Here is a 12469-nt window from a genome sequence, read left to right on the forward strand (position 1 = left end):
ATCTCTAGGTTATGATAATAAACATGTTATCTAATTATAATTATAAAAAAAATTGATTGAAATTAAATAATTTTATAGAGATTACATAAATCAAATGCAGTCTTACCCCGTTATCAATATTATTATTAAACTTTGAGTATTTTTTAAGTCCTTACCTGAAATTAAAGAAAAAGAAAGTGAAATTTAATAAAATATTCATAAATATTTCTTAATTAAATCTTATATTAAATAGAGTATTCTTTTCCAACCTAGCTGAAGGTTATAAATATCTTGGAGACATTTATTTCTATTCAGAAAATTCACTTTCTGTGACTTTTCTTGGCCAAAGCAAACACTCATTAGATGCGCAAACAAACCATAATAGAAACGAACTTAGGCGGGTGGAGAAACTACCCTATATAGACAGAAACCAGAAACTGATCCAAATCCTCCCACGCAGCCAGCAAATAAAGCGTACAATTAAATGGGCAGGCAGTTCAGAGGAAGAGGAAGGGGCTTTGAGCTGAGCAAATAATAAGTACAAATGCTAATAAAATTCAATTAAAGGCCACAAAATTACAATAAAAGTGGCCCCAAAAAGGAAACTAACTTAGGTCTATGCCAAGTCCTACAAATAATAAGGGGAGAGGGCGGCTGCTGGGTGGGACAGGACGGACGAGGGGTCAAGGGGAGTCGTTGTCGCCCATGAAAAGTCAAAATTAACGACTCATTTGGGCAAATTGAAGCCATAAACTACAAAAGCGAGTAAAAAGGGAAAGAGAGTTGGGTGTTTCCATTTTAGTTATCTTAACATATTATATAATAAAGTCCCAGGATATATTTATAGATTATTAAAATGGGAAAAAATTTAATAAAATCTTTATAATTTTATTAAATATCCTAATGCTGTGTTTAATTATCTAAATAATATTTAACGTATATACCCTATTTTTGCAATAATAATGGGTATAAAAATATATATAATAGATGTCTGTCTTGGTTTTATTATTCATTTTATATGGAACAGATCCAAGTGAGTGACAGAACCAGGGATGAAGTGTGGGCGTGCAAAAAGACCAAGAAGAAGCCTTTGTTTATATATCTCTCTCTCTGGTTCCTATTCTATTTCACATTCTTAATTTTCTGCTGGTCATAATTTTATTTCATTTTCGGAGGCCATAAAATTCCGAGAAAGTGTGATAAACATTCTCGGCATACTTTGGGGGGATAGCGAAATTAAAAGCGTGTAAAGATTTTCATTTGCTTGTCTCAAAAGCCAGAAAATCGTTGGGGTTGGGAGCGTAGAAGAGAAAATGTAAGGCAAGGATATTATTTGCCAGGACATTTTTGGGAGGGCCAAGCGAAGCACATAAAGTGTTGATGTGTCAACCATATGACATTTATTGTTTAGCCGACGACAGCGAATGTCTTCCAATGTTTTTCGGGGATAGAATCCTTGGAATGGGAGGCGCCATGTTTATTACCCCCAACAGATGGCATCGAAAATAAGTAGGGGAATGGGTTTGAGTCAAGGCAACAAGTGAGATGAGAGAGTGAGCCTGGGCGGATTTCCCCCGACTTGGCCGGAAGATTTATGGGGCGTGGGCTCTGGGTGGGTCTGATGTCATAATATATAAATGTATTTGCGATTAAAGTCGTTCGAGTTGAGCCTGCGCAATGATCAATGGCTTTGTTATATGGTCATGAATAAATCGTTGACAAAGGTCATGACGGAGCTGTGCGAGAAGAAGGATAACGAAAAGGGCTTAAAAGGATACTACATTGATTGATGGATAAGCAATCCTCTTTTTAGATCTTTGTCTATTTTCTCCATATTTTATTCAACAATTTATATTATTTATTTTCAATTAAAAAAGTATGTTCTTTCTTTAATATACCTATATTTTCATGTTTTCCAAACGCAACTGTACCTTTTTACAAATATTTAAACAAGTTGGCAGCTCAACCGTAAAATCCCACCAAGCTGGCAGCTCTGGCAACATAAATATCCTTTACAAATTGCCTTCACTTAAATCCCAGACACTAAAAGCTATATCTGAATGATTTTTTGTGCAAACATGTATACATTTTTATTCGCCATTGGCGTAATTGATTTTCTCGAAATAATGGACGCAGCATCACAATGACCAATATTCCTACAATATCCAATCCGCCTGCTCGAAATGACAAGTTTATCTGCCCGCAACCACACACACATACACAGAGAATGAGTAAAAATGTTCCATTTCCTCTTTTGGTTTAATGAAAGTGACATAAAAATGGCACCACAACGAAAAGTGTGGAGGAAAATGCTGATATCTGGCCTGCCTCCTTCTCGTCTCCCGTCGTCCAGTCCATCTCAATTTAACACTGAAATTGCCATCAAGTTTATAAGCCTAATAAAAGTTTTATATTGCGTTTCGCATATGCCAGCAGCAGCAAATAATTTTATTGAAGCGAAAATTAATTTTCCAATTCAGCTGGGAAAACTCTCATACAAATCATTAGCAGTAAACTGCAAAAGGAAAATCATGTGTCATTGGCAGGAGGAGTGTGGGAAAACTAAACAACATGAGTAAAGAAAACTCTTCTGGCTTGGCTAATTTTTAGATAAATGACTGGAAATCTTCTCTGCAAACAATTCATTAATTTAATTAATTTGTGGCAATTAAATATGGTTGCACAGGCGACAGCCGCAGGGCGAATTTCTGCCCAGTCATCATCCACTCAATGGGACACAGTCATTTGTTAGATATAAGCAAACACAAACACATAAGTATATATATAGTATGTATAAACATACATATATTCCACTCGCATGTTCATCAATTCCCTGGAGAATCTATGGGGCGAGCGCTTTAGCACTTTCCTCCATTTGCTGGGTGTGGTTTCAGGTCCAAGTCCAGGGACCAGGAAACCCAAAGGACCCGGGCTTAAATGGGTTAAGTGCTGGCGATAAACACATTCGCATTTGCCAGGAAAAAGGTGGCGTTGAGGGCAGTCAACACCCACTAAAGTAAACCAAGAAAAAAAAAAGTGTACTGTCATGCCACGCCTCAAGCTCTCAACACTTTGCTGCCCCAATATTAAGGGGATGGATGGATGAAATGGAAGGAATATAATATATATTTAGGGATATAAATTGGCTAACGATGAACTTGAATCAAGTATTATTCTAAGAAGTATAAAGTATTAATGAAAAAATTCAATTCCTTATAGTACTGCGATTTAATTTTATAGAAATTACTTTTAATTTCTCCCTTAACTGCACTCGAGTGACATCATCTGCTGACTCTTCTGGGCTGTGTGCGTGCTGGGGGATATATATCCGCTTCATTTGCATTAAAGTCGAACCCATCGCCCCCGACTTTTCCACCAGCAGATGCAATCGTATATAATCATCCGACCGACCGCTGGACAATCAAGCAATTTAATTAAAATGAAAAGTAGGGGGCACACACCAACAACAACAAAAACGAGAACGATAACATGAAGAGGAAGGAGGCTAGAGGAGAGGCGAAAGCAAATGAAATACTCGAGGGCATTACGACAAATGTATTACAAAATGCTAATTAAATGCCAGGAAAATTGGGCCAAGCCTCTCCTCCGTAATGGAAACTAAGCTAATCGCACCCCAAGGAGGAGAGCGTAGTGCGGGCAAAGGGATGGGGGTTGTAATTCCATTGAGGATTGCGCATTGTAAAAATAAAAATTACAAAATTCCTTTCGCTTATTTGTGACAATTAAGTGCAAATTACACATTCTGTGTCACACTTGTAAGCTCAGGCACACAACCACTCAATTAGACTGGCAGTTGAACATTGGTCAACAAAATAATAGTTTTTTGGAAGAATCGAATACTATAGAAAGTATTTCTAATGTTTTTCTTCTTTTAGAACGTTATTAAATATTTATACAAGATTTTAAGATAACATTTTTAAGATTATTTATTTTTATTTATGATTTGTTCTTTTAAAAAATACTTATACTGTATTTTAAGTGGCGAAATTTGTAATTATAAAAATAATTTTACAAACTAAGAGTGCCTTAATTAAATCAGCATCTGTTTTTCACGCTTCCCTTTTTCCAAATAAATATAATCTGTGCCATAAGTTGAGTTTGTCTAGTTAGATCTGCCCTATTTCGAGTAAACATTAAAGTGACATTTTTGATGATAACAATTAAAACGAATGAGTGCCGCCGCTGTGGTTTCATCAGCAGGAACCTCAAAACAGATGGAGAACTGCAGCAGTGGTGGCACCAGATGACTATTATGTCTGTGATGACGAGGACGATGATGCTGGAAGCGTCTGCTTGGCCGGAAAAATATAAATAAAATGTGCACACAGTGTGAGTGTGTGTGTGTGCGATGCAGTGACAGTTGCAACAACAGTTTGCTGATTATGATTATCGTACGCAGAGAGAACGAACCACCATATCACTCCCCATATCCCTCTGTGTGTGCCGCCTTTGGTTTCTGTATCCCCATTAAGAGTCATAGATCCCTCATGGTCCATCATCATATATCTGGGCATGGTTTTCACTCGGTTCGGACAGCTGTGATTACAACTTTTCTGTTTTCTGTTTATGTTTTGCAATTGTGTCGCTCCATATATGCACTATACATATATTGTGGGAATGAGTTTCTGTCGGTTTTTGACAGTTATGATGGAGAATAGAGTGTGTGCTTGCTTGTGTGTGGCATGCCAAAGGGCAAGGCACTTTAAATGTGACGCACACACACACACACACACACACACACACACACACACAGAAAACAGTGGCAATCTCTAAAATGGAAATGCACTCAGGCGAAAGCCACACAAAGGAATAGCAAGCGATATTACAGTTTGAATTATTGTAAAATATTCGAAAACATACAATTATAAAACTTGATAAAATTCTATAAACGACAAGAGAGTCCTGTTTGTACCCACATATTTCATTCTTTCGATACATTGTTCTCCTTTATCAATGCATTTCGCGCACATATCATAAACGTTGACAATGCTTGACCCCTGACATTTTCAATAACATGCCGGAGAACCCAACTCAAACCAAAAACCAACCCATTCCAAGAACCTTGAAGTATTGTTTACGCAAAACCGAGGGCGAATTGCTGTCGGCTGTGCGGCGGTGAGGTTAAAGTTTTCTCGAACAAGAAAAATAGTGTAAGAATCAACTGAAAACAACAACTGGCTGGAAAATAAAACAGAGAATATATATTGTATTTTATATATGGCGTTTGCACTCACTGACCTCTGACCCCCCTCCTCCTTTTCAGCAAGGCAAAGGTATATACCCGTATAACACTGCCAACGCCCCAACAATGCAGAAGAAAAACACAGAGAGAGAAAGGCCTGCGTTCAAGTGCCCTATCCATATATCATTCGGTCGAAGGAAAAATTTATTTTTTATTTCATACATATATATATATATATATATATATATATATTCCAACTCCTGCCTTGTCCTTGAAGCCATCGGACAGCGGCGTGAAAAAGAGGAAAACTTTTGTTATACACGAAGCGCGGGTGGCACAAGCGGAAAATTGAAAAATATGCACGGGCGGGAAAAAACTTTTCCATCATCGCCCACTCATATCTGTGGCTTGTGTGTGTGTGTCCATGTGCATTGTGGAATTCGTTTGGCGGCTAAGCCAACACAGAGCCCTAGAAAACAGTTTCACAGGAACTGTGTCAAGTGCAGTCCGAGCTGCAAAAATTCAATATTTAAAGAGCGTTATTTTCTGGTAACAAATATTGTAAAAAAAAATGTGGCTTTAGCTTTGTGAAATTCTGTGAACGAGAGCTTTTGATTATTAAATAAATAAATCTATTGAATTTTTAAGGACAAATATAACTTGTTAGCTAGAATTTTGTTTTCCAAATGAATATTGATTTTACTGCGGAATATTGGAAAAGTTAATGAACAAATAAAGAGCTTCTTAAAAAATATATACTCAACAATGTTAAACTTTAGTTAGCAATAATTTGACAATGATCCTTAGGCAATTATTCTCATATTTCTAAAAGATCCCTCTCATATCCTTAGGCATATTGTTTGCCTGAAAATGCGCAAAGACTGCAAAAGCAAATGAAGTTCACTTTTTTTTTAAAGGGGTTTTTGAGAGGGGGAAAAGGAGGAATTTTTTGGGGGAAGCGGTAGGTAGTTGGGTTTATCAACACTTCCGCACGACGGTGCGCATACAAAAGCTGCAGAATTTACGCTGAATAACTGCCATAAACACACACACATAGACACAGACACACTTGCAGGCATGCATATCCTGCTACTTTGCAGGACATTGTTTGCGCTTTGATAACACACACACTCCCGGTCTCTCTTAGATACACCAATACAAATGCACCATCATTACTACTATGAAAATTGCACATGCCATGGTTTTGTGTTTGACTAGAAAGAGCGAACAGGACAGCGAGGGAGTTGGCAAGAGAGAGAGAGAGGAATAGCTGACGCTGCAGACAGCAACAGCCGCTTTTCCTCTGGAAAACCCCACCATCGCCCATGTGAAAAACAGCCAGCAGTCAAAACTATTTTTCGCTTGGCATTTCAAGCATCTTATGGTTTTATTTCGACAAAAATTCGCCCCTTAAATGCGCTCGGAATAGTCCTTGCATGCCACGACACAAACGTTAATGCACTGAGAGAAATTGGGAAGTGCTAACGGTTCAATTAACTTGAATTGGGAGAAGCAATCAAACACCAACTGTGGAGAATGCATTTTTCGTTAGAAATAATAATTAAAATTGTAAATTCTGATGTAAAATTATTATGAAATCATATTTATTGTAAAGAAAGTTGATCATTGTTCATTCTGTTACCAAAGTTTAAGGGAAATATTAGTTTTACTTCTTTTAAACATTAAAAAAATATTTTTTAATTTTCTCTTAGTGTAAAAACCCACACACACGTTCCCCCCATTGAAAGCTAGCGGAGACAGACATAGTCCAGAGTTTTAGCCACCAACTGGTCATGGTAAAGCCATGATGATGATAGCTTCCGTTTCGTTCTGCTTGTGTTCTGCACACTTCCGTTTTCCATCTCCATTCCATTCCGTTTCGATTCGTTCGCCATTTGCCTCCGCCATCTGTTGGGTGTTAATTCATTGTCATGTCCTTTTCATTACGCACACACACACACACACGGGCTTTTTCAAATGCTGCATTCGAAATTCATTGAAATATTTGCACAAATTCTCACGAAACTAAAAGAGCAAGCGAAGAATGAAGCTTAGCTGAACTAGGCCAAGCATAATACATTCCTAAAATGGAGGATTTAATGAATTTATGGTTTTTAAATCAAGGTTCAATGTGACCAAGGTTATGATTAATAGAGTGCACTGCATGGTCACACTGTCACAGTAACAGAAATCCTACGGCAACTCTAATTTAATTTATTTATTTTGGCGTAAAATGTAAATTAAATTTAAACCAATAATAAAAACCTTTGCACAAGTAAATGACATAAAACTTAACTTGTTTACTGATGTTCTTACAAAAAGTTCAACCGATTCTTATCTTATTTTTAGCACCCACCAAAGCCTATTTAAACAGAGTTCCACCCATAAAGCATCCACCAGGCAAATAGAAACCCTTGTTTTTGGAACCCTTTACTACGAGCCACGCAAATAGAACGTGAAATGAAATTAAAAGAGCAAATTACGCTTTTCAAAACTTGTACAAATAAATATAAATATCACAGGGGACAAGACAGGACAACCATAAAGTCTGAGTGGGCGGGGAATATCCATCCGCAGCTTCCGCTGGGGAATGGGAATGGGAATGAGGCTGAAGATAAGCTGCAAGTGGGCATGGGGGGCGGAGGCTGCTCCTAAGCTCTTCTCTAGTCCTTAGTCGCCCACTTGAAGCTCTCATCCGGGCTCTCCTTTCATTAATATTTCACAGCAAAAACGGCAATGCGAGGAATTCTAAGCCCATAGAAAGAACAAGGATTTAGCAGCTAAAGCTCTTTGGTCTCCGTTCTCCTTTACTGGTATCCTCCTCCCATTTCAGCTGCCAGGACGCCACCCCAATTAAAATCAGATTAAAGTTGCGCTAATTTATGCGACCGCACGGCGACAAAACAAAGCGAAATTCTCACAGCCAACAACAATAACAACAACAACAACAGCACAACAGGAAGTGTGGTTTGTGGATGGAAGAGATGATGGAAATCCAGGAGGTGGATTGTGGATAAGGCCTGACATCAGTGGCATCAAAAATGGAAATACCCGACTTGACTGCTCTGCTCTGTTCTGTGTTCCCCGAGCTGTAATTGCATGCCAAGAAAGTTTTTACTCCTTCGTTCCATTCGCCTTTTATTTCACTCTTTCAGTCTCCATTTCCAAAGTCATTGCTTCTTCTGCTTCTTTGTCCTGTGGTTTCAGAGGCTTTTGAATGGATTTAAGACATTTAATTGTCCAATGAAAAACACTTGTGCCTGACTTGGGGAAAATATATATAAAAATGTGATTTTTCAAAGGCTTTTTATATTGTCTTTTGATTTAAACAAAAAAATATATATATATTCTACATAATTCGTTAAAATTTCAACAAATACCGTATGATTTATTACCATAAATACGATAGAAAATTCGAAAAGAGAGCATAAAGTCAAGTGTGAAGTTCTTGAGGGACTTAAGAGACCAGACACCCTTCATAAACTATTGTTTCTGAAGGTTAATTTCTATGACCTTTTATGCCAATGAAAATGTAAATGAGTTTGGCAGGAAACCAAAAAGCAAAATAGCTGTTAAATCAACGTTTAGTTCTCAAACATCAAGGACTTACAAATGTTTCTAATAAAATTTAAAGAAACAAAAATTTGCCACAAGAAAAAACCCCACAGCACTTGAGCTATATTAAAAGCAAACCATTAACCAAATTTCCTTAGTCTGCAGAATTTTAAATCCTTCTCAAAATCATAATCTAAAATTGATGCCTGAATCTGAAAATGCCTTCATAATTTGCCGTGGAAATTCAGGAAAATTGTTGCTTCGGCTTGGGGATTTCTCTGGCCCACACACACTCAAAAAACAAACCAATCCTCCTGTTGCTCCACCAAACTTCTGATGCTCTCGATGTTGCCTTTGTCCAGAGCGTCTGGCCTGGCAAAAACACATGGCAAACAATTCAATTTAATTAAGAGTTGTCCCCCCGTTTTTGCCATAACCCCAACAAATAGTCTGAGACTGAAACTGGAGTAGACAGATTTTGTCGGGTGGCGCCCAGAAAATAAATTTAAAGAAAAATTGTCATAGTCGCCCTATGTTCTGTTCTTGTTGTTGCATCCATCAGGGCCAAAAAGTTTGTTTGCCAAGTCTGGCTGGAATCTTTTTTTCATTTTTTGTTCTTTATATTTAATTGAGCGCATTGTAGTCTGGTTACTATAGCTAGAGAGAGAGAGATGGGAAGTGGGAGCTGTTTTTGAATATGTGATTCATGCATCCGGTCGACTTTGGCAGTAACTTTGGAATTAATGTGACATTTCTGCTGATTCTTGGTTTACTTTTTATTCTTTTTTCGGCTTGCAGTATCCTTGCCCTTTGACAGTTTCTACTAATTCATGGCAATCAGCAGGGCAAAGCCACAAAATCCAAAGAAAGAAAATTGAAAGCAATTTATTGAATTCACATTTTGTTGAGCAAGAAAATTCTCAATTTAAAATCCACATAAAATATAAATAAATTCAGCTGGCAACAACAAATCCTTGGAAATTATTTACTGTAAATGTGTATTGTTTATTAAAAGTAAGACGACGCATCTGGGACTCGGAAAGGACACGCTCAAGTGCTGCTTAAGCAGCAGAGCAAACATAACACTTTCCCACTGGGGATACAAAACTTGCATTCAGGGATTTCGCTACGCACACACAACACACACATGCAGGCAAAATATTTACTTGCCAAGGGTGTGTGTGTGTGTGTGTGTGTGTATCCTTATTCTCCAACTATGTAGCTTAAATGATTTTCAAATGCCACTTGAATTTTGCTCGAGTCTGGGGCTGCAGCCAAACCGGATTTCATAATAATTAATTGGCTCTATATTTGCACATCTGTAATACAATACAGGACCAAGCATTTTGTAGCCATTTTAGTTTGTTACTTGTATACGTTTATTAAGTGCCAATGGGCAAAACTGCAAGAGTTTATGGGAAGTTGCATCGACTTAAGCACACACAAACGCAGACACAGACTACCAGTGACCGCAGGACAAATCCAATGGAAACCAAAGATAAAAACCGAGTATATTTTCGAAAGGATAAAGCATATATTCTGCAAAAGTTCCTCCCCTCCTTGATTGTTTATGATTGAGGGCAAATCTCGAGTGAAATGGCTGGCAGGATTAAATGTGAGGCACGTAGTATAGAGCCAGACACTTTATGATGTCAATAAATCAGCTGCAGGTAATATCGGTTGCAAGTTGATAAAGTGTGGAATATAATCAGCCACAGAAATGAATTAAATCATTTGTGCAACCTAAATATGTGTGGGTGTGGGAAATAATTATGGTTAAATGATAATATTTGTGGAGCATTAAATAATGAAATTTAAAAAGAGATGTAGAAAATAATCTTGAAACAGAAAGCTAGACTCTATTTTTTCAGAAATATTAATATTCTTAAGTAAAAGATTTAAATGCATAAATTATAAGCACAATCTCTTCAATATTTACATTGCAATCAGCTTACTTTGCCTTTTATCCTGCAATAATAAATTGGTTTCAAGTCATCTACACCTTTGGTTATCCTCAAAATTCATCACATGCAAATCAAAATAACTTTATATTTTATAAAAAGGAGTTCATATATATTTTGTAACCTTTTTTTGTGGCAAATGTATTTAGCCGTAAGCGCATTGTCGTCTTTCAGCCCTGTTGCCTTTAACCAATTTTGTTTGGCTTTCGGTTCAGAGTCTATGAATATATTTCAACCACTTGTCTAAGCATTTGTGAGTACTTCAAATCTGATTCTTGTTCGGTGCAACTGAGCGAACTAACTGATTTTGAATGGTCAAAGCCATTCTCTTCTCTCTGCCTTAATTTAAATCATAATTTAATTTGTCTAATAGCTTTTTGAGCAAATTTTTGTGTGCAGAGTCATGCGTAAATTTTATTGCAAAATTTAATTGGCTGACTGGTTTTTGGTTTAACTTTGGTTTTGGTTTCGGACCTGGCTAATATACTTGCCCCCAGCACACACATTCACCCACTCATTCACTTGTCGTAGGCATTTTAATTGAGTTTTTGAGCTGCAGCAGCTTCTGTTTTCCTCGATTTTCCTCTCCTCTCAGCTCCTCCCTCCGAAGACACACCTAGTTTTGACCTTTATCCACAGGCAGGTGGTGAATAGGGGCAGGTGCAGGAGGCCAAGCAGCTCAATTCTTGGCCTCGTTGATTGTTAGCACAGACATATCACGCATACGCAGCGTGAGCTCGGTGAGATGGCAAAGGTAGGTGGCAAATTGCGAAAATCCAATGGAAATTCGATTGGAATGCTTTCAAATTTCAGTCTGTAGGCTGCTCAGAGGGCTATTATTAGTAGATAATTGAGGAAAATTCAACTGACAAATGCGATTTAGGTATTTATGGCACTTTGCTATTAAGTGCATTGATTATTTTCTTACCTTTTCCATTAAAACATATGATATTTTACTACACCTCTTTAAAATATTAAAATATAATGATAAAGTCAAAGAGAAATCATATTTCTTTCCTGACTTTCTCTAGTAGATCACAGATTAAACCCCTCCGATTGACATTCAATGTTAAAGGTGTCAACTTAAACAGTTTAAACCCCATTGAAACCCATTTTGACATCTCAGCCCAGCGCAGGGCGGGCAATCGATAAAAATTGTTTTGAATGGCAAATAAAGCGACAATTCTGAATGGCTCAGTAGACAAGGACAAACAAAAGCACAGCGAGAGAAAAAATCCAGTGTATAAAGAAACTGGAATATCTACCTAAAAATGCAGTTACAGGGAAACTGATCCTGCTAGTTTTGGGGATTCAGTGTGGGGACACAGACACAGGACAATAAAAAAAAAATAGAAGCTAGCGCCTGCCAGACTGACTGACTGACAGTTAAAGCTAGTCCAACAAAACGTTACACACCCTGCAATGCCACCCACACACACAAACACACACACACCATCTCCATTATTTATGCATCAATGGCTGCTATGACGACATGCGCTAAATTGAAACAGTACACAGAGCGGGGGAGCGGGTATCGGAGGCTTGGAAGCGAGGTACTTCTGGTGGCAGGATGATGGCGCAAGGACACAATGGCGCCGAACGACAACGACACACATGCAATGCACAGGACACAGACAAGGGGGGGGGGGGGGGGGGGGGGGGGGGTAGCACACCCCAGGTAGGGAAATAAAAACTGTAGAAATATTGGCAAAATTGAAAGAAGTTAAACACAAAAAGAAAAAAATAGAAGACGCAGAGTATAAAGCTGTCG

The 12469-nt window shown here is 37.8% G+C and overlaps 1 protein-coding gene across 5 annotated transcripts in view; it reads right to left on the minus strand.

Annotated features, from left to right (window-relative positions):
* Positions 1 to 12469, minus strand: part of pum (pumilio) — a 190843-nt gene that overhangs the window by 124165 nt on the left and 54209 nt on the right. The gene's annotated exons all lie outside the window — the stretch shown is intronic.

The sequence above is a fragment of the Drosophila kikkawai genome, chromosome 3R (genome assembly GCF_030179895.1).
Source record: "Drosophila kikkawai strain 14028-0561.14 chromosome 3R, DkikHiC1v2, whole genome shotgun sequence".
Classification (NCBI taxonomy): domain Eukaryota; kingdom Metazoa; phylum Arthropoda; class Insecta; order Diptera; family Drosophilidae; genus Drosophila; species Drosophila kikkawai.